Source organism: Mus musculus, chromosome 1 (genome assembly GCF_000001635.26).
Source record: "Mus musculus strain C57BL/6J chromosome 1, GRCm38.p6 C57BL/6J".
NCBI classification, from domain to species: Eukaryota; Metazoa; Chordata; class Mammalia; order Rodentia; family Muridae; genus Mus; species Mus musculus.
Window position 1 is genome coordinate 32,547,551 of NC_000067.6, and position 19,670 is coordinate 32,567,220.

General features: G+C 37.1%; 1 protein-coding gene across 4 annotated transcripts in view; it reads left to right on the forward strand.

The window, feature by feature from the left end:
- The window catches only part of Khdrbs2 (KH domain containing, RNA binding, signal transduction associated 2), a 532,623-nt gene that overhangs the window by 374,949 nt on the left and 138,004 nt on the right, over positions 1-19,670 (forward strand). The gene's annotated exons all lie outside the window — the stretch shown is intronic.

Consider the following 19,670-nt stretch of genomic DNA (forward strand, 5'->3'; position numbering starts at 1 on the left):
TTGTCTTTTAGAAAACTGTCCCACCATGGTCAACTATAGAAATTTAAGTGCTCTCCAAAATATCTTCTCACACATAATATGCTTGCTAATTACAAAGAATAAATAGAATTTTACAATTATAAAACCTAGTAGGTAGTGTTGTGTGACAAAATTTGTTTCTCCTCTGCGTAAGGAGCCTAGGACAGACCAAAGTGCCCATACCACCAAAGTCCTACTTGGTGAACTGATAAGTTGTATTGGGGTTACTTATAGGAATATGAGTGAGGGGTTACTTACAGGAGCAGAAATGACTCAAAGACAGCTGCATCGCCAAAGCCTATCCAGCATAGGTGACAGCTCACAAAAGCTGGGAACCTGGAGAAACTGCACAGCATGTAGATGGATCAAAGGGCTAGAAAATGCCCATTCCAGGTGCCTCAGTTGGTCTAAACTCTTCCAGACAACTGGTATGAGGGTGGCTCTTTTGAGAGTCTTCTTTGCAGCTCAGCTTTCTTTCATCTGAGAGGGACATTCAGTTTTTATTGCTCTCTGGCAGGGAAGGAGCCTAGTGAATCTGATCAATTTTAGGGTCCATTTTGAGATCTTTTGTTGCCTTCCTGCCTGAGGGGCTTCCTTTCAGAGGGAATGAAGGGTGGAATGGTTTAGTGTTTCAATATTGGAGGAAACTTGCGATATTGGTACCAATTTACCAAGGTTCAATCCCAAAGAGAGTAAATAAAATCTCACCATTGTCAATATGATCCCTTGAGAAAGGTACATCACTACTTCGGTTACAATCCTACCAATAACACAAGCCCTGAACTCTTCCCTAGAAAACTGTAGGCAGAATTCAACTGTAGTTATAGTTACAGAGGTGGGTGTTTTCTGTGGGTCCTGGAATCTGAACTCCAGCCACCATGATTAAACAGCAAGCACTTTATCCTCTGGTCTATTTCAGCCCCCCCCCACCCCCCTTTGAGCATATTTTTGATCTACTCTCAAAGGTATGGAGATATTTTTACAAAAAATGTGAGAAAAGAATTGAGACACATCCTGTTTGTTTTTTTCCACTGAAAATATTTTTAAAATGTGCACATATATCTACACCAATGATTTACTGTGAGGAATAAAATGTAATTTTTTTCTGTAAAAGGTTTGAATTTTTTGTGATCGTTATTTCAGCAGGTATCATTTGCTTTGTACCAGGCTTCTTTATCTTCTTTCTAATTACACCATGGAGGGATTTGTTCCCATACCAAGAAAAAAACTTGAAACTACCACATTGGTCTTATATTGCTGAATGAGCTAGCAGGGATGCCTTTGTGATGGTGAACATTGTGTTTAGAGGATACATTTATTGTACTAAGCTTGTAAAAACAAAATTGTTTTTAGGTTTCATAAGCCCTGAGGAAATTACTCTATCTTGAATGTACCTGTCAGGTAACCTGAGATGGACCACTTCCTGGTACCATTGAGGTACTCTTAAAAAAAATGCTTAATGTTGCAAAATATTTTAGTGCCACAGCTATTCCTACAAAGTGGTGGGTCACAAGATTACACAGGCTAATGGTCAAGTTCTGCTTTTTACAAACTGCCTGCTTGCTTGCATGTCTGAGGCATCTATTGGGCATGTCACTAAATAAAGTCTTGCCTGCTCTGGGAGAAGATATGAGTTACTTTGGCTTCCCAAAATTCTTACTTTGTAGGTTTTGGCTATATAATCCTTTACCTTGCAATAGCCCCAGCCTTATCTAGAGAATTCTCTCTTTGTTGGCCCTGGTCAGTCTTTTAATAAAAATGCCTCTTATTTACTGAAAGCAAACTTGAGTCAGAATGGTGAATCTCTGAAGGACCACAGACCCATAGCACCTTCTCTTCATGGTCCAAGCCCTGCAGAACAATGTTTCTAGTTCTTAGACTTATGTTCCTTTGGTTGGCTGCTCTGGCTGGCACCTCTCCAAGGATGCTTAGCCTCAGCACAGCCCTCATTTCTTCTTCCTGATGTTGAGAGGGATCTTCTGGCTATTTCTCCACCCACTGTAGGTTTTATTAGGTCAATAAATTTCCCTTACAATCCTACCTAGACAGATTTTGTTTTTGTTTAAATTATTAAAGGATGTTTACATTTTTTCTAAGGTTTTTTCTTTCTTTGAGACAACTGTAACATTTTCCCCCTTTAATATAGCAAGATCAGCTCTGGATCCTAGGAAGACCTGGAACATGATCATGATTTTTCTTCTTAAACCATTTTTGATTTTGTTCTACATTTGCATGTTTTATTGAATCACATCAACATGTTCCTGGCTTTCTCCTACTTTATTATTTGTCTACTTTTTTGTTTGAGACAGGATGTTGTTATGTAGCCTTCGTTGGCTTTAATCTTGCTATGCTGCCCAGACTGGATTTGAACCTAAGGGACTCTTGCCTCAGCTGCCACATTGCTGAGATTACAATCATATAACCCTATACCTAGCTTTTACTTTTTTGTGCTAGCATCAAAGATTCTCAGCCTGGTAAAGTCTCCTGGGGTTGTTTACTCAAAAGTTTGTAATAATTTGGATCCATGCATTTGATTTTGTTTCTCTCCTTCACTGTGTGTGTGTGCATGTGTGTGTGTGTGTGTGTGTGTGTGTGTGTGTGTGTGTGTGTTCATAGGAGTAAACTCAGAATCTCACACAGGCTTTACCAATGAGCTATTTTCCTAGTACATTCATGTTTCTTGGATGTATGGCAGAATTTTCTGGAAAGATACCTTGGTTCTCGTGCTTTCCTTTGGGGGAAACACTCTGACTCCTTATTTACTCTCTAGTGGCTACGTAAATGCTCCTTTACCCCTCTCTTTGATTTTGGTAGGTTATATTTTCTCAGAACTTGTCTATTTTCTCTAAATTTTCAAATTAATTGTCATAGCAGTCTTTTCCTAAAATTATTTCAAAACTTGATTAGTATTAAGTTAACTTAGTGTTAAATGTTGAATGTAGAAAATTCTGTTAGATTTTCAAGTCAGCTTTAGACAGATGTAGTGGTTTGAACAGGGTTGACCCCCATAGACTCATGTGTTTGAATGTTTGGCCCTCAGGAATGGCCCTATTAGGAGCCACCCTTGAGGAAATGCCTCCATGAAATTCAGCTGTAAGATGTTTCCTCAGTTAGTGATCAAGGTGAGAGGGCCCAGCCCACTGTAGATGGTAGTCTTGGGTTTTATATGAAAGCAAGCTATGCAAACCAGGGGATGCAATCCAGTAAGCAGTATCTCTCTATGCCTTCTACATCAGCTCTTACTTCCAGGTTCCTACCCTGTGTAAGTTCTAGTCCTGACTTCTTTTGTTGATTAGCAGCAATGTGGAAGCTCCCTAACTTACTTCTTGGTCATGATGTTTTGGGCAGGAATAGAAACCCTGACTAAGACAAATTGTGAAATAACAATTCTAAACCTAGTATTTTGACCATGAGGTTTAAGAACATATCTCCTAACATCTAAGTTCCATCTGTCTGATGACAGAAACCAAACAACCTTTATCTTGGCTCGTGTATCCTTTTGTATTGTACATCTTTTTATAATATCCAGAAATATATTTTATATTCTAATTCTCATACTGCTCTTTCATCTGCCTTATAAATCATTCTTTTCTCTAATACCCTTTCTGCTCAATCTGATTTTGTGTATAATTATTCAAATTTACATGTGTATAAGATAGTCAGACCTTTTATGGAACTTGTGAATCATGTGTCTTGTGAGCTAAATTAGATTATGAGTGACTCTCAAATAAAATAACAGATGTCTTTAGGGAAATTAAAATTGCATGCCTGTAATATACATAAAAATGATCAATATAAGGGTAAATGTGAATTTCGAGAACAGGATAGGAACATTGTAAAACAGAAAGTTAAAGTTAATTTTCAAGGGCTAGCACAATACCAAGATGTACAAGTAGATCTGTCTCTTTCACACTATAATATGTACCATTTGTTTCTTTGTGCTGAATTTTTAAAACATTAAAATAGTTTTAATTTTATTTTCTTTTTAAGGAACCGTTATCCCATCTCAATTGTTTTTCTGTCTGTCCTATAAAGTAGTGATTTCTTTTGTAAACTGTAATACTAAAGTTATTTGTATAAAATATATTAAAAATATTTGTGACAGCATGGTGTCCTTAAATAAAATGTTCACCTGGATACACAATTGAATAATATGTAAAATTACTAATAGATACCATTTTCTTATTCCATCACATGAAGCTGACCTGGGTTAAGTCACTTAAAATTTATGTCCTTCATTTTCTTCAGGCGTTGCTGAAAACATTCAATCTGGTGGTTCATGTTAATTATTAAAGTTATAGAATTTAGTGAATGTTGTATCTGGGGTACCACTTATGGATTTTCTGAGTACCAGAAGGTACTCATAAAGTAAAGTGCCATGTGGTGAACACTTTATCTAGTACATGGAACGGAAAGATGCAGAGGAAACCATCAGGGAACATGATTCAATGATCTGGCACACACACAATCATATATATAAACTATAGTCAGTGGGCCCGTGGTTTGGGACCCCTTTAGGGATTGCAGGTATACTGCACATCAGTCAGATACCTGCATTATGATTCATACCAGTAGCAAAACTACAGTTATGAAGGAGCAATGAAATAATTTTCTGTGGTCACGGTTCACAACATGAGAAACTCTACTAAAGGGTATCAGTAGTAGAAAAGTACCCCTGCTTTGAGGTATTCTAGAAAGCTGAAAGGACTCTTGTCTGGATAACCGGAAAAATATTAAAGAATCCTCCAAGTAAGTGAAATTAGTCAAAATGGGCAGAAAGAGAACACCCTGGCCTTCACGTGATATGCACCAGTGATAAAGCAGGATGACATACATGATCATGCAGAATTGTGAAAGGAGCAGAGACTTCCCCAGACAAGCTGTATTGATTCTTATAATAAAACTTGAAAACTGCATCATCCTTTACATTCACATAAAGGTACAGGATGCTAAAGGACATGTCATAGGGGGCCTAGAAGACTTCAGGTTTGTTACACTAGAAATGTGAGAGTATCAGATTTGGAATAAAAATCTCAGAAGAGTAATACATACATACAACTTTGTGGTTATAGCTTTCTGGAAGAAATATAGAAGAGGAGGATAATGTTAAATGTCCTTAAAGTAGACATAAATTTAAAAAAACCCAAACCCAGAGAAACTTGATTTAGCAGAACTGAAGCTGCGGTTATCAGGAAATATGTATAGGGCCTTTTCCTGAGTAACCTCCAAACACCCGCATGCTTTGATCTTTAGACTGTGATGAATTATTCACCTGACTCCCACTAGGAGGAGGCTTGCTTTTCTCCCTCTAAATGTCTTAGAAAGCTGGGTTTTTTTTTCCTACTCAGTATCAAAGTATTAACAACTTATTGGTAACACTTTATATTATTTTTAACTTTCTATAAACAGTTTCTTTTTAATAATTTATCCAAACGCACTTTCTTTTGTCTGGGAGGGACACATTAGCATGCACATGTGCATGTGCACAAGTGGAGGCAGATGACAACCTCACCCTTCCTCCTCTGAAATGCCATTCACTTCCGGTGAGATAGTGTGGGTCTCTCCTGTGTCTGGAGTCCAGGACTTAAGGAAGACTGCCTGGTCAGCAAGCTTCAGGCATTTTTCTATCTTTGCTTCCCTTTGCCAAAAAAAAAAAAAAAAAGCAATGTAATTGTTTACATAGATTCTGGGGATGAAACTCGGATCTTTATACTTGCAAGATAAGCTCTTTACCCATCGACTCAACATCTTTCGAGCCCCAAAATGTCTCATATATGTAATTTTTTACTATTATTTAAAGCATTTGTTTTATTGAGATACTGTCATACAAGCTATATCCTACATGTAGAAGCTACCCTATAATTTATCCTATAATACTTAATGGACTTTTCTTTCATTCTGAATCTTACTTTAAAATAATAAAACTGGAAATATTTAATGGCTGATATACCAGGGTGTCCCCCGCATTTATAATCTTAAATTCTAGTTACAGTACAAAATTGTTACTATATTTAATGATATTTTGGAGTGATGAAAGAGAAGAGCATGTCAGCTGGGCCTTGACTAGAATGTGTCAGAGAAGCTCCGTCACATTTGTCAGCTAATTTTCTGAGCCAGACATTTTCTGGGCACAATACTTTAACCTAACAGTGGCTTGCAAAGTTTAATAAAAACTGTTTGCAAACCGTATTAGTTTGGATATCAATAAAACATTGACTTTTAGAGTGTTTGTAGGTTTTTTCCCCTGTATTATTGATTTGACATCATCCCAGAAGAAAGCAGGAGTCTGAAGGTCAATGTTGCCTTAAGATATGTTGTAGCCAACAATTATAATAACTGGCTCAGACATGAGAAAAACTAATCATTTCAGCGTGTGTGGAGTAATATCCTCTCAGATGAAGAGTTGCCCAAGTTTCTAGCTAGCCAAATGTCAAAGCATATACTTGGACAGTAAACTAATTGGTAGCAAACCTCATTAAGAATTCTGGTTGCAGTAATAGCTTTTCTTCAGTTGCCACTCTGTTAATGAGAAGCACAACAGAAGCCACGTTACTGTGCCCACAATTTGTTCCATTGATTTATTATGCTTGCTCTGCTGCCATCTACATGCAGGGACTGCAAAGCGTTTGTCTGTCTGATATTAGTGCATTTTGACTTCTGCAAAGAGAGTGAAGGAGACCAGGGTTTCATTGTGACAAGCCACTTGTAGTAGCTTATCCTGCCATCCAGTGAAGTATACGGGCTTCAATTGAGATGAAACTTGTATTCAGAAAATCATTACTTACAGGTCATTTTTACTCCAGTTCTAGAAATGAAGGAATGCATGTTTCATTTAGCAAACTGCTCCAAATATATGTTTATGTCAAAGGAAACTGAATCTCATTTCATCTTATTTTTTTGCATTATATTTTTAGTAAAATGAATTCATATGTTGCTTCATCTATGTAAATACTGAGAGAGAAAAAATTGATTTTAATTTTCAAAGCATCTAAAATATGGGACATTTTCCACATTTCTATAACATCTTGATCATAAAGTATCCAATAGTCCCTTTAATCATAATTACAGTCACTGAAATACAAACATTTGGATGGCACCTCACACCAACCTAAACTACCTTGGATAGAATTAATTTCTCATTTATCTGTTTTCTCAATGCTTATCCTGAATGAGGGCTCCCTTCAATAGCAGGGCTCTATGGAATTGTTCAGATGTGTATTCAAAGAGAAAATAAATCGGGACAGTGAGTGATCATGTTTCCATTTTGGTCAGTATTTCGGGAAAACTTATGTTGATGCTAACTGTCATTGTGACTAGCTGGTTTCTACGGGACAACTGCTTGATGGCATTTTGGACTCAGGTTTGTTTATAGCTTAATGTGTAAAAATGTTGGTTTTTTGCTTGGAGGCCCATTTGGATATTCTTAAATTCATATTAACTTATGTATATCAATGCCTATATCTCTTTAGCAAATATGTGTGAAAAACACTGATGGTCCCTTAGGAACATTTTTGCTCTAACATATGGAAGATGAATCCATTTATAGACTTTAGTTGTCAATAGCAGTTAGACTGTCCCTATTACCTTTTACTCCAAATACAGGGCAAAAATCATGACAAGAATACATCTGCCAGTGGATAAAAACAATCTCATATAAGATACCCATTGAGTAATGAGGTGATGTGCTCTGTGGGGACACTCAAACAATTGTCTAATTGAGTAGTTGAATGTGGCCTTAATTCTATTTTCCCAGTCTCTCAGTGACAGGACAGTTAATTGAAATGTTGTTACCCAAGAGAGAACACACTGGTATACACTCACTATGTGGTTGTGTGTCAATTGTATTCATAAATACTCATTAATTTTGTCAATGGTAAGAATAACAGAGTTTGAAGTTTTATAATCCCCTTACTGTGGTTCCTTAAAGAATTGAGTGTACTTGAACAGTGTAGAACTGCTTACTAGAGGCAATGGCGTTGTTGTTGTGTACATGTCCCTGGAGTTACTGAAGATCAGCATGGGTTTGTTGGACATTGAGAGATACGAGGATGTGAGGTCCTGTAAGAGAACATTGGGAAATGATACTTGGGAGATAGGTAGGATATGGCTTCAATTCCTGATAAGTGAGATCAAGTTTGCTCCCAGGTATCATCCTTCTCTTCCTGTTTGACATATGAGTTCTTTCCCTGACACACCCTCCCACTATGGCATCTGAGGTCTACCATGAAGTCCTTAGCAGAACTAAGCTCATGCATCTGCCAAGTCCTTTATCCTGCAAGGCTGCTACCTGGTTGTCTGGTAATAGACCTATATATACTGAGTCTGCTCATCTCAATGGTGTGAGGCTTAAAGGAATTCCTGCTCAGATTTAAGAAAAGAGAAGATGCTGTGTCTTAATCAAAGGTGTTTCAGTCCTACATTGTGAGAGAAATTGCTCGGTTTATAAATCCAAGTAGAGACATCACCTCGTCATTGGTTAGAGAGAGGCTGAAGTGTCACTTTTTGATTTTTATCACAAGTTGTGTTTTGTTTTTAATCTTTTAAGAAGGCTTCATATTGTTTCTGTGCTATAATGTTCTGTGGACCTTTAATGAGATAATGTAGAGATGCCATGAGCAATGCACTGACTATTGCAGGCAAAATTAAGCATATGCAAATATCATTATTATTCAGATTAAACATAAAAATATAAATATGAGTATATGGACATTTTAATTGCTCAAAAATTAGTAGGCTTTTAATATACTTGCTTAGAAGGTCATTCATGAAGTTTTTTTTCTGGATGAGACACTGGGTAAGAGCTTAATTAAAAATTGTTTTTTCTTACTACTGGGCTGCCTATGAAAAAATCCTACCAAATGTCTGCAAACAACTGATAAATCACTTCATTTTCAGTCCATCTCTCATTGAACAATCACAGAGCCAATTGTGGAAAGGGAAAAGTAACAAGAAACCACACACATTCCAAGACTCAGGAAGTACAATTTGCCTGTAAAACACAAGATCAAATTTTAAATTACATTTATATACTCATATAATAGAAAGCTCAAGCCAAGAATCCCCTACAATCTTCTTGAAATGATACCTGCCTTTGTGTCAGTACATGGAAGCATAGCTGTATCATTATGCATCTCACCTTCTCTACCTCCCTCTACTCATCTCTCCCTCCCTGTTTCTTCCAGGTATCATCTCTTCCTCTCCTCATCCTCCTCCTCCTCCTCCTCCTCCTCCTCCGCCTCCCCCTCCTCCTCCTCTTCTTCTTCTTCTTCTTCTTCTTCTTCTTCTTCTTCTTCTTCTTCTTCTTTCTCCTTCTTCACACACACACACACACACACACACACACACACACACACACACACACACACAAACAGCATTTAAGTCACATTGTTTCCTCCTATTCAACCTTTTCAAGATGTGGAGTTAGATGCATGATTGAAACTGTGGAATGAATCTTAAGATTCTCTTCTTTACTTATTCTAATTTTAGTGAAGGAATGAGTGACCAGCGATGGCCATGGGAATGAGGCATTTGTGAGGACCACGAAGTCAACAATATTGACACATAGTGTAAAATATATAAAGCCATGTTCAAGATAGCAAATGCACTATTCCCTAATCTACTGAAAATAACAATAAGTCACTTTTAAAGTATTGTCCTGGATGTGTCAGAGCATGTAGCCCCTTTAGGTTTCTTTGTTTATATCTACACCCCAACTTTATTGCCTGATGTCATAATTTTGTTCATAGAAGGTATACAAGAATTCTTATATGCCACATACAAAGTGAAAATATCGTAATATGTGAAAGTACTGTCTTCATGGTGCTGTCTTCTGCATTGTCAGACAAACTTAGGTGTTTTAAATATAATCAAATACTCCTATGCTGCTAGTCTCACCAGACAAGATTGAAAGACCACTGAACCCAAGTGGCAAATTGGAGCAAACGTTATTTGTCTATAAAGGCTGCCTCATTCTAAGGTCTACAGGGTTCAAGAGATCAGCACTGGACATGGGGAAGGTGTGAATTTCACAACTCAGGAGTAGAGAATTTGGCAGACAAATAAGCAGCACTACAGAAGCAGAACATAAACATATCCAGAAGGTCATAAAAAAAAAAATCCCTGAAACAAAGAGATGGTTACCATTTCCTGGAAGAAACAGTACAGAAACATTTGTAGTTCAGGTTCAAGGAAGTTGTACTAAATGTAGTTCATATTTAAATGTTTAAATATGCTTGGCCCACAGAGTGGAGCTGTTTGGAATTGTGGCCTCATTTGAGTAGGAGTGGCCTTGTGTGAGGGTAGGCTTTGAGTCCCTCCTCCCAGCTGCCTGGGAGACTGTCAGAATTTTCCAGATTGCCTTTGGATCAAGATGTAGAACTCTTGGCTCTGTCTCTAGCACTGTATCTACCTAGATGCTGTCATGCTTCTTGCCATGATGATAGTGGACTGAACCTTTGACCCTATAAGCCAGCCCCAATTAAATGTTGCCCCTATAAGTGTTGCTTTGGTCATAGTCTCTTCTCAGCAATGGAAACCTAAGACAGTAGGGTATAACCTAGTCATCGATGAACAGAAATTTAATCATAAAAAGGAACTTGGTTTCACTTGGATATAAGAAGATTTCTAAGCCCAAGAATTTTAAATTTCAGGTACCACTAGTTGTAGTACCTGTCTCTCCTAAATTCAGGCTTTTTATAGAAAAAAACAAAACAAAACAAAACAAAACAAAAAACACAGGTTAAAAAGTTTAAAAGGCAAAGAGCTGATCAGTACAACATTTTGGCTTGCTAGACGGATGGAATACCATCAGCTATCTTTAAGGTGATTGCTCCTAAGTGAGGTAAAACAAGTGATGAACAGGAGAATCTCAGAACATTGAGATAATAAAGCATAAGTAATTTAGCCATAATACTTGGCTTACTAGTGGCATTCTTCAGGGTCAGTTATTGATAATTACATATAGAAAGTGGAGTCTGAGAACCTGAAATTAATTTTGCCTTATGAGCAAAATGGAGATTGAATACAAAATGGCTGCATTTATGGTAAAAGGAGTAGCACTCAACATCTACTTTAAAATAGTCATTCTGACTCTTCATCAGCAATGATAAACTATGGTGAAGTAAATAATATCAAAATGCCCAAAGTTCAAATTATATATATATATATGTGTGTGTGTGTGTGTGTGTGTGTGTGTGTGCATACATGAACTCTAAAATTCAATATAAATATTTAATATAATTTTTATTTTTTAAAAATCGATATAGCAACCAATAAGTCAATTTTTAAATAATAAGAAGAATGCAGATATAAATCAAGAATGGATAACATGATTAAAGTATTCACTAAAAACAGAAAGCCTGACTATTTAAGATAAAGTAATTGTAATTTACTCAAATTAAAATTCTCTAAATACAAATGTGCATTTAAATCTACCGTATATGTAACAGAGGAAAAGTTGTGATTAAAATGGTCGTATTCTGATTTTACAAAAAGCATGCACCATTGGTAACTTTGCACTTTCATAAGAATGGGAATCATGATTAATTAAAAATTTAATAATTTGGAGAGATGAATAAATAAAACTGTAAAGTATAATATTCCATGTTATAGACAATGAAGACTAAAGTAAGCAATGCATTCCTACAGATTTAGGGAGAAAGAAACTACTCATGATACAGGTAAGGCAAATAAAAATAAAAACAGATGCAAAAAACTCAGTGTACATCAAGTATTACAGTAGCTGATCATGTAATGCTACAGAAAGGAAGAACATTGGCCAAAACATTTAAAACTAATATATTTTTTCTCTATTAGTATTTAAGGAGAACTCTAGAATAAATATCAGGGAAAAAGAAGAAGACACAAAAACAACAAGAAAAATACCCTACTGTTGAAGACATAGACAAACTTTGTGGTGAGGACATCTTCAACTGTACACAGCAATTACTCTCAACAATTACAAACAGTAACCACGCAGATTCACATAACTCCTATGCACAAGAAATCATTCACAATTTTAAGTCATGGGGACTCCAAAGTGAATAAATCTTCTAAGCTTCTGAGCATAGTTCCCTCTGCTGAATGTATTTGTTCTACAAAATTATACAAAACCTAGTTTCTCTGACTAGTGCCTGAAGGGGGATATGATGCTGAAACACTAGGAAATATGGACAACCCAGTGGCATAGAAATGGTGCAGGATGAAATTTAGGGTTTTAATTAATACAGTACTTTAAACAGCTTGTATTAGTAAAGAAAATTAGCTAAGATACAGTTACTCAAGCCAGTGGTTTCAGAACTAAGAGGGGAAAATGCAGTCCAGAGAAAGTAGGTGACATCAAGGATTGTGACAGAAAGTGACAGTATTACAGTGTTTAAGTTTATTCTAGTTATTTTTTATGAGACTTGGGAGGTGGTTTTTTTTATCTGTTTGGGTGTTTTTGTTTGCTTTTGACTTTGCTTTTTTTGGATTTATTTTCTTTTTGTTAGATGTTTTCTTTATTTACATTTCAAATGTTATCCCCTTTTTTAGTTTCCTCTCCAAAAATCCCCTATCTTCTCCCCACTCGCCCTGCTCCCCAACCCACCCACTCCACTTCCTGGCCCTGGCATTCCGATATACTGGAGCCTAAATCTTCACAAGACCAAGGGCCTCTCCTCCCATTGATGGCCGACTAGGCCATCCTCTGCTACATATGAAACTAGAGACGCATATATATTTATTTATTTATTTATATATATATATGTAATATATATCATATGTATTCAAAAAAGAGGCCAATATATATAACCAAAACAGCAGGGCTGTATTTAAATATTCTTCATGACAATGCATATAAAAACAAAGATTAAATCAATATCTATGTATAAAATAAGATGGTAACATGATCTAAAGGGTGGGGAAATGTGAATAACCCTGCAGCTAATCTAGAAGCATTTCAATTCCGGAGTCTACAATTTTGGGGCCACATCAGGTGAAACACTTCCTAAATGGATGCTGGTGTTTACATAGGATCTCCTATAATACAGCAGGGGAAAAAAAAAACAAATTAAAGTTATTTATGCTGGATGGCAAAGGCTGATAAATCACACTTGAACAATAAATTTCTGAGCATGATTGCTTCTCAGCACAAATGAAAAATATCCAAAGTGAAATATTAGCCGCTGCATCTGGCAATGGCAGCTGGAGAGATGGTGAATCCTAAGACCATGTGGTAATTTGGTTTAAAAGTCAAAAAAAAAAAAAAAATGAACCTACCACTAAAACTGGTTTAAAGAAAGGGCCATCTTTCTTTCTCAAATTGTTTGCAATCTTTTCTTAAGTCAGAGTTATTTTGAAGACCAGGTGGAAAACGCAGGCGAGGAGCTTTGTCAGGTGAACTGCAGTTGAAGAATCATTCTGCCGGTTCAGTCTTCCGTTGTCTTCCTGTGCTGTTGTTCTCAGAAAGTCCTCAGTAAGGCATATTGTCAGAGCAGTGATTAATTCCCCAGCAACTGCGGCTTAAAATGCACACACTTAAACACCTCTCAAACCTAATGGATTAGAAAACTTGATCAAACTAAAGGGCAAATACTCCCAAGTAAGTAAACGGTAAAGCAAAAGCAGCCAATGAGGAACGCTTACCTACATTTTAAGTTTAAAGAGATTTATTTCATTGCTCATAAAGACATCTTTTGAAAAGTAGCCTCTAGAAAATGTGTGTGTCATTTCGGTCAGGGACAATCTCTAACCTTTCAGATTCAAAATCTCATGTTTTTTCAAGAGGTTATGTGCTTGAAAGAATTCTGTAGCATCCAGCTCAACATAAGTAGGTAAATATATGTATTCTATCTTTGGAAACTATATCTGAGAAATTCCACTGAGCTTAATAATAGGCCCGTGAGATTCTGTAATTCATAACCATTAATCAATACTATCATCTTGTTTTATAAAGATATATAGTTACTGAACCATTTAGCTAGCCACATACTTTTTATTTTTAAATTTAGTCTAGTCCACAGTTTGAAAACAAATTTCCTGTCATTTCTTGCTTCCTCGTTGTAATCTACCTGTTTCAAATGGATAGTGCTTTTAAGATCATCCATGTTTTCCTTCCCTCTTTGTTCTTCACTCTTTATTTATATTAAGACAGTATGGTAGCTAGAGAAAACCACAGAAGGTAGCCAATACCTAAAATAACTTGTGTTGCTGTTTAAGAGCAGTGGACAGACAAACATGTGAGGAAAATGAGTTTCAGTGATTGACAATGCAGTGTAGTAGAACCTTTACTACTTCATCCTTATGAGGACTGAAGGAAGGTCAAGAGTGTACTCCTGTAGGTTCCCCTAGATATATGCACACACACACATGCACACACAGGGGGACCATTTTCTAGTTACACACACACACACACACACACAATCTTCTAGATATATACATTATGCATGCATCTTCTAGTTACACATATATACACATGCATTTTCTAGTTAGATACATACACACACATCTTTTAGTTACACAGACAGACACACATGTGTCTTCTAGTTAGATACATGACATGCATCTTATATATATATATATATATATATATATACATATATATATATATATATATATATGGTGAGAGAAATAATCTTACAGGTGAGAGAACTAAGAAACAGAGTTTAAGAACATGCTCAAGTGTCAGAGTGCTTAATAATTATCCCAGCCAGGCATGGTGGCACACGCCTTTAATCCCAGCACTCAGGAGGCAGAGGCAGGCAGATTTCTGAGTTCGAGGCCAGCCTGGTCTACAAAGTGAGTTCCAGGACAGCCAGGGCTATAAAGAGAAACCCTGTCTCGAAAAAAAAAAAAAAATTATCCCAGTTCTAAGAATCTGAGTTCTGAAACATGAGTCTTTTATACATGATATTTGCATATCATCATTGATAACTGCATCATGGTGAGCCCATACAAAAATGTGTTCAAGGAAAACAAACTGTGTACACTCATTTTGAGCCAGATGATGTTGGAACCAAAGGTTTAAAACTCTTCCTCATCTTCACAATTGAATATTCTGCGTAAGTTAAAGCCACTTCAGCCTCAGTGAAACTTGTAACCGAAAATTATTATCCAGAGGTCAGCCCCAACTAATCCATCTACAACTCAATTTCTGCACCGAAGGCTCAGGACCATTGTGGGAGAAGGGTGTGAAATACAGGAAGAACCCTGGGAACATGATGTCTACTCCTAGATTGCATGTTCTATAAATGTCATGGAAGTAGTGCTCATGAAGTCTCAACAAAATGCTTCCTAAACAAGACATGAAGAAGAGCAACTAAAAGACATGCTATTATGAAAATGAAGAGTCTCTCAAGATTCTCTACATACCAACGGGATGATGAGCCCTAGACAAACAGCCTTCTTTTTAAAAAAATTATTTTTTTAGATATTTTCTTTATTTACATTTCAAATTTTATCCCCTTTCTACATTCCCCTCTGAAGCACCCCCTATCACAACCCCCTTCCTCCTGCTCACTAACCCACCTAGTCCTGCTTCCCTGTCCTGGCATTCCCCTACACTGGTGCATCAAGCCTTCACAAGACCAATGGCCTCTCCTCTCACTGATGTCCCACAAGGCCATCCTCTGCTACATATGTGGCTGAAGCCTTGAGTCTCCCCTTCTGTACTCTTTGTTTGGTGGTTTAGTCCCAGGGAGCTCTGGGGGTACTGGTTGGATCATATTGTTTTTCCTCCTATGGGCTGCAAAACTCCTTCAGCTTCTTTAGTCCTTTCTCTAGCTCCTCCATTAGAGACCCTGTTCTCAGTCCAATGGATGCTTGGGAGCATCCACTTCTATATTTGTCAGGCACTGGCAGAGCCTCTCAGGAGACAGCTATATCAGGCTCCCATCAGCAAGCACTTGTTGGTATCCACAATAGTGTCTAGGTTTGGTAACTGTGTATGGGATGTATCCCTAGTTGGGACAGTCACTAGATGACCTTTTCTTCAGTTTCTGCTTCAAACTTTATTTCTGTATCTCCTCCCATGGCTATTTTGATCCTCCTTCTAAGAAGGTCCAAATTATCCACACTGTGGTGTTCTTTGTTCTTTAGCATAATGTAGTCTGTGAATTGTATCCTGGGTATTCCAAACTTCTGGGCTAATATCCACTTATCAGTGAGTGCATACCATGTATGTTCTTTTGTGATTGGGTTATCTCACTAAGGATGATATTTTCTAGTTCCATCCATTTACCTAAGAACTTCATGAATTTGTTGTTTTTAATAGCTGAGTAGTCTCCATTGTGTTAATGTCCCTCGTTTTCTGTATTCATTTCTCTTTTGAAGGACATCTGCATTCTTTCCAGCTTCTGGCTATTATATATAATATAATATTATATTCTGGCTGCTATGAACATAGTGGAACATGTGTCCTTATTACATGTAGGAGCATCTTCTGGGTATATGCACAGGAGTGGTATAGCTGGGTCCTCAGGTAGAACTATGTCCACTTTTCTGAGGAACCACCACTGATTTCCAGAGTGGTTGTACCAGTTTGCAATACCACCAGGAATGGAGGAGTGTTCCACAGAACACCAATAGCTTATGCTCTAAGATCAAGAATTGACAAATGGGACCTCATAAAATTGCAAAGTTTCTATAAGGCAAAGGACACTGTCAATAGGACAAAATGGCAACCAACAGATTGGGAAAAGATTTTTACCAATCCTACATCTGATAGAAGGCTGATCTCCAATATATACAAAGAACTCAAAAAGTTAGACTTCAGAGAGCCAAATAACCCTATTAAAAATGGGGTACAGAGCTAAACAAAAAATTCTCAGCTGAGGAATCCTGAATGGCAAAGAAACACCTAAAGAGATGTTCAACATCCTTAGTCATCAGGGAAATGCATATCAAAACAACCCTGAGATTCCACCTCACACCAGTCAGAATGGCTAAGATCAAAAACTCAGGTGACAGAGGTGCTAGAACAAATAGCCTTCACAGAGGAGCACATCAGTTGGTTATCCAATATCAAATGATCAGCATGGAAAACATAATATGTGTGTAACATTATACCATCTGAGCAGTTTATATTTTATGTATGTATGAGTGTTCCTGTGTGTGTGTGTGTATGCATGTGTGTCTGGTGTGTGTGTGCAATTATATGTGTTTATCGGTGTGTATGTACATGTATGCCTCAGTATCCATGTGTATATACATCTGTGTGTATGTGGTGGGGGGAATGGTTGTTATAACAAGAGCAAGAGTGGTAGAAGATGACACAGATTGGAGGGAGAAAATGGAAGAGGAAAAACAATGTGATTATATTTTAATTTCAAATAGTTTTAAAATAAAAGAAAACTGGGCATTTTCATTTTAAATAACATTAGCTTATGTGAAATCACACAAAAATGTAGTTTTACTTAACTAAATGCATATCTCTTACAAAGCCAAAACAGAATACGTGTGAAAGATTGCATAAATAGCACCCAATTAAATGTTAAATGTGTACTAACAAAAATTTCAGACTAGTATTTTGCATAATTGAATAAAGCTATATTTGAGCTCCAGCTGGCAACAAATACAAATTCATTCTTCTTCTCATTAAGACACAATCATATTGAGAAAATAATTGCTTTAAAATGACATCCATCCTGTCACTATCAGAAATGAAGCCCCTCCTAACTGCTAAATATAGTAGGAATCTTCAGTAATTTATGTTTCTCGGCGTTTCTGTTTTAGCCATAGACAATATAAGTCAGATTAAAGAGCAGTTCAGTATTTCATACACAAAGGTGAGCTGATATTTTTTTTAACCAGCAATGTTTAGTAGAGAATTTTATCTCATAAGAACTTTGGAACATTATTTTACCCTTATTTGTAAATGGCTCCTTTTACATAAAATGAGATCAAAGTTATTTATACTAAATGCATTAGTATGATTCTACTAATATTTTAGCATGTCCCTTACTGTGGTAGATTGTGTTATGCTGTATGTACCTGTGAATTAGAATTCAGAGCTACGTACAGAGTAACTGTGTGGTCACGTGGCTTAATATACGGACTTACTTAGGTTCGGTGAACTGAGCATACCTCACTGTAAACATAATAGTTAAATTTCCAGTCTGCTTCGAAATGTTACATAGAACAGTAGCAAGGACTGTAATTCCAGAAGCAGGCAAGAAAACCCTTCTTAAAGGAGTCTCTGTAGAATAAAGTAGGAAACGGGAAATTTCTCATTAGTGTTGACACACTACACAGGTTAGGATCCAGATCTTTGTGAAGAATTATGAGTGCTTTGGCTTTATCATGGCCCAGAACAATTGACAAATTGTAACAGAGAAGGGGCAAGAATTTATTAAAGGAAGAGAGAACTGGTTAATAAGAATTAAGGTGGGGTGAAAGGTTTATTTAGACTTCACACTTCCAGTCCATCACAGTCCATCACTGAGTGAAGTCAGGGCAGGAACTCAAACAGGCCAGGAATCTGGAGGCAGGTGCTGATGCAGAGGCCATGGAAGGATGCTGCTTACTGACTTGCTCCTCCTATCTTGCTTAGTCTGATTTCTTATAGAACCCAGGACCAGGGACGGCACCAGTCACCATGGGTTAAACCCTACCTCATTGATCATTAATTGAGAACATGCCTTACAGATGGATCTCATGGAGGCTTTTCCTCAACTGAGGGTCCTTCCTCTCTGATGACAAGCTTGTGTCAACTTGACACATAAAACCATCCAGCACACTGGAGCAATACTAACTAGATCCTCCTTGACCTCTTAGAATTTATTGCAATAAACCTTTCTAGACCATGTGACAACACCTGATTATTGGATCCAGGTTGTCTCTAAACACTTGTTGAACTGTGCACCCAGAGATGATATGATAATGATCTTTTTTTCCTTTTCCTTTGAAGCTGAAAGGCCTACATTGAGTAACTAACTGCATTGTATCTTTTCATTTGTTCTGTTATTTGAGAATTTCATAAATATACATGTAGTACATTCTTTTTACTGTCTCCACTGCTTTCAAATCTCCCCATCTTTATCAGCCTCTCACCATTAGTACCTTTCCTACATTCATGCCTTTTGGTTTTGTTTTGTTATCTGTGTGTGGTCATGGGTTTGCACCTGTCCTTTGCCACCTGGTGGATTTGTCAATTGGCCCAAAAACGAAGACAGTGACTGCCCCTTGTTCTAGGATCTATCGGAAGCTCATAGCTCAGCAGAGAGAGTTAAGGTCCACTGACCCTTCCTTAGGCTGGCACTGACTGTTAGCAGGCCTCGTCTGTACAGCTCTACTGAAGGCAACAGTCACTATCATATCTGCTGAACTAGCTGCAATCTATCATAAGGAGAGTGAGTCCAAGGTTTTCATCTGTAATGAAAAACTAGAAGTCTTAAGACTGTAAATTATTTACAATCAGGAATAATGTCTGTCATGCATGATTCTTCGGAATTTCAAGAAGATTAAAAACAGTAATCATTGTGAAAATCATAACTAATTTCATACTAGATAGTGATGGGCATCTTGTGGCAATTAAATTTATTTCTAGAAATATGCAGTGAGATTGATGAGGTCAAAGACTCATGTGCACAGATGCTCATCATAGCAGTATTTGTAACAGTCAAGTGCTGAAAACAAACTAAATGTGTAAGAACAATAACTGGGTAAAAATCAGCCAT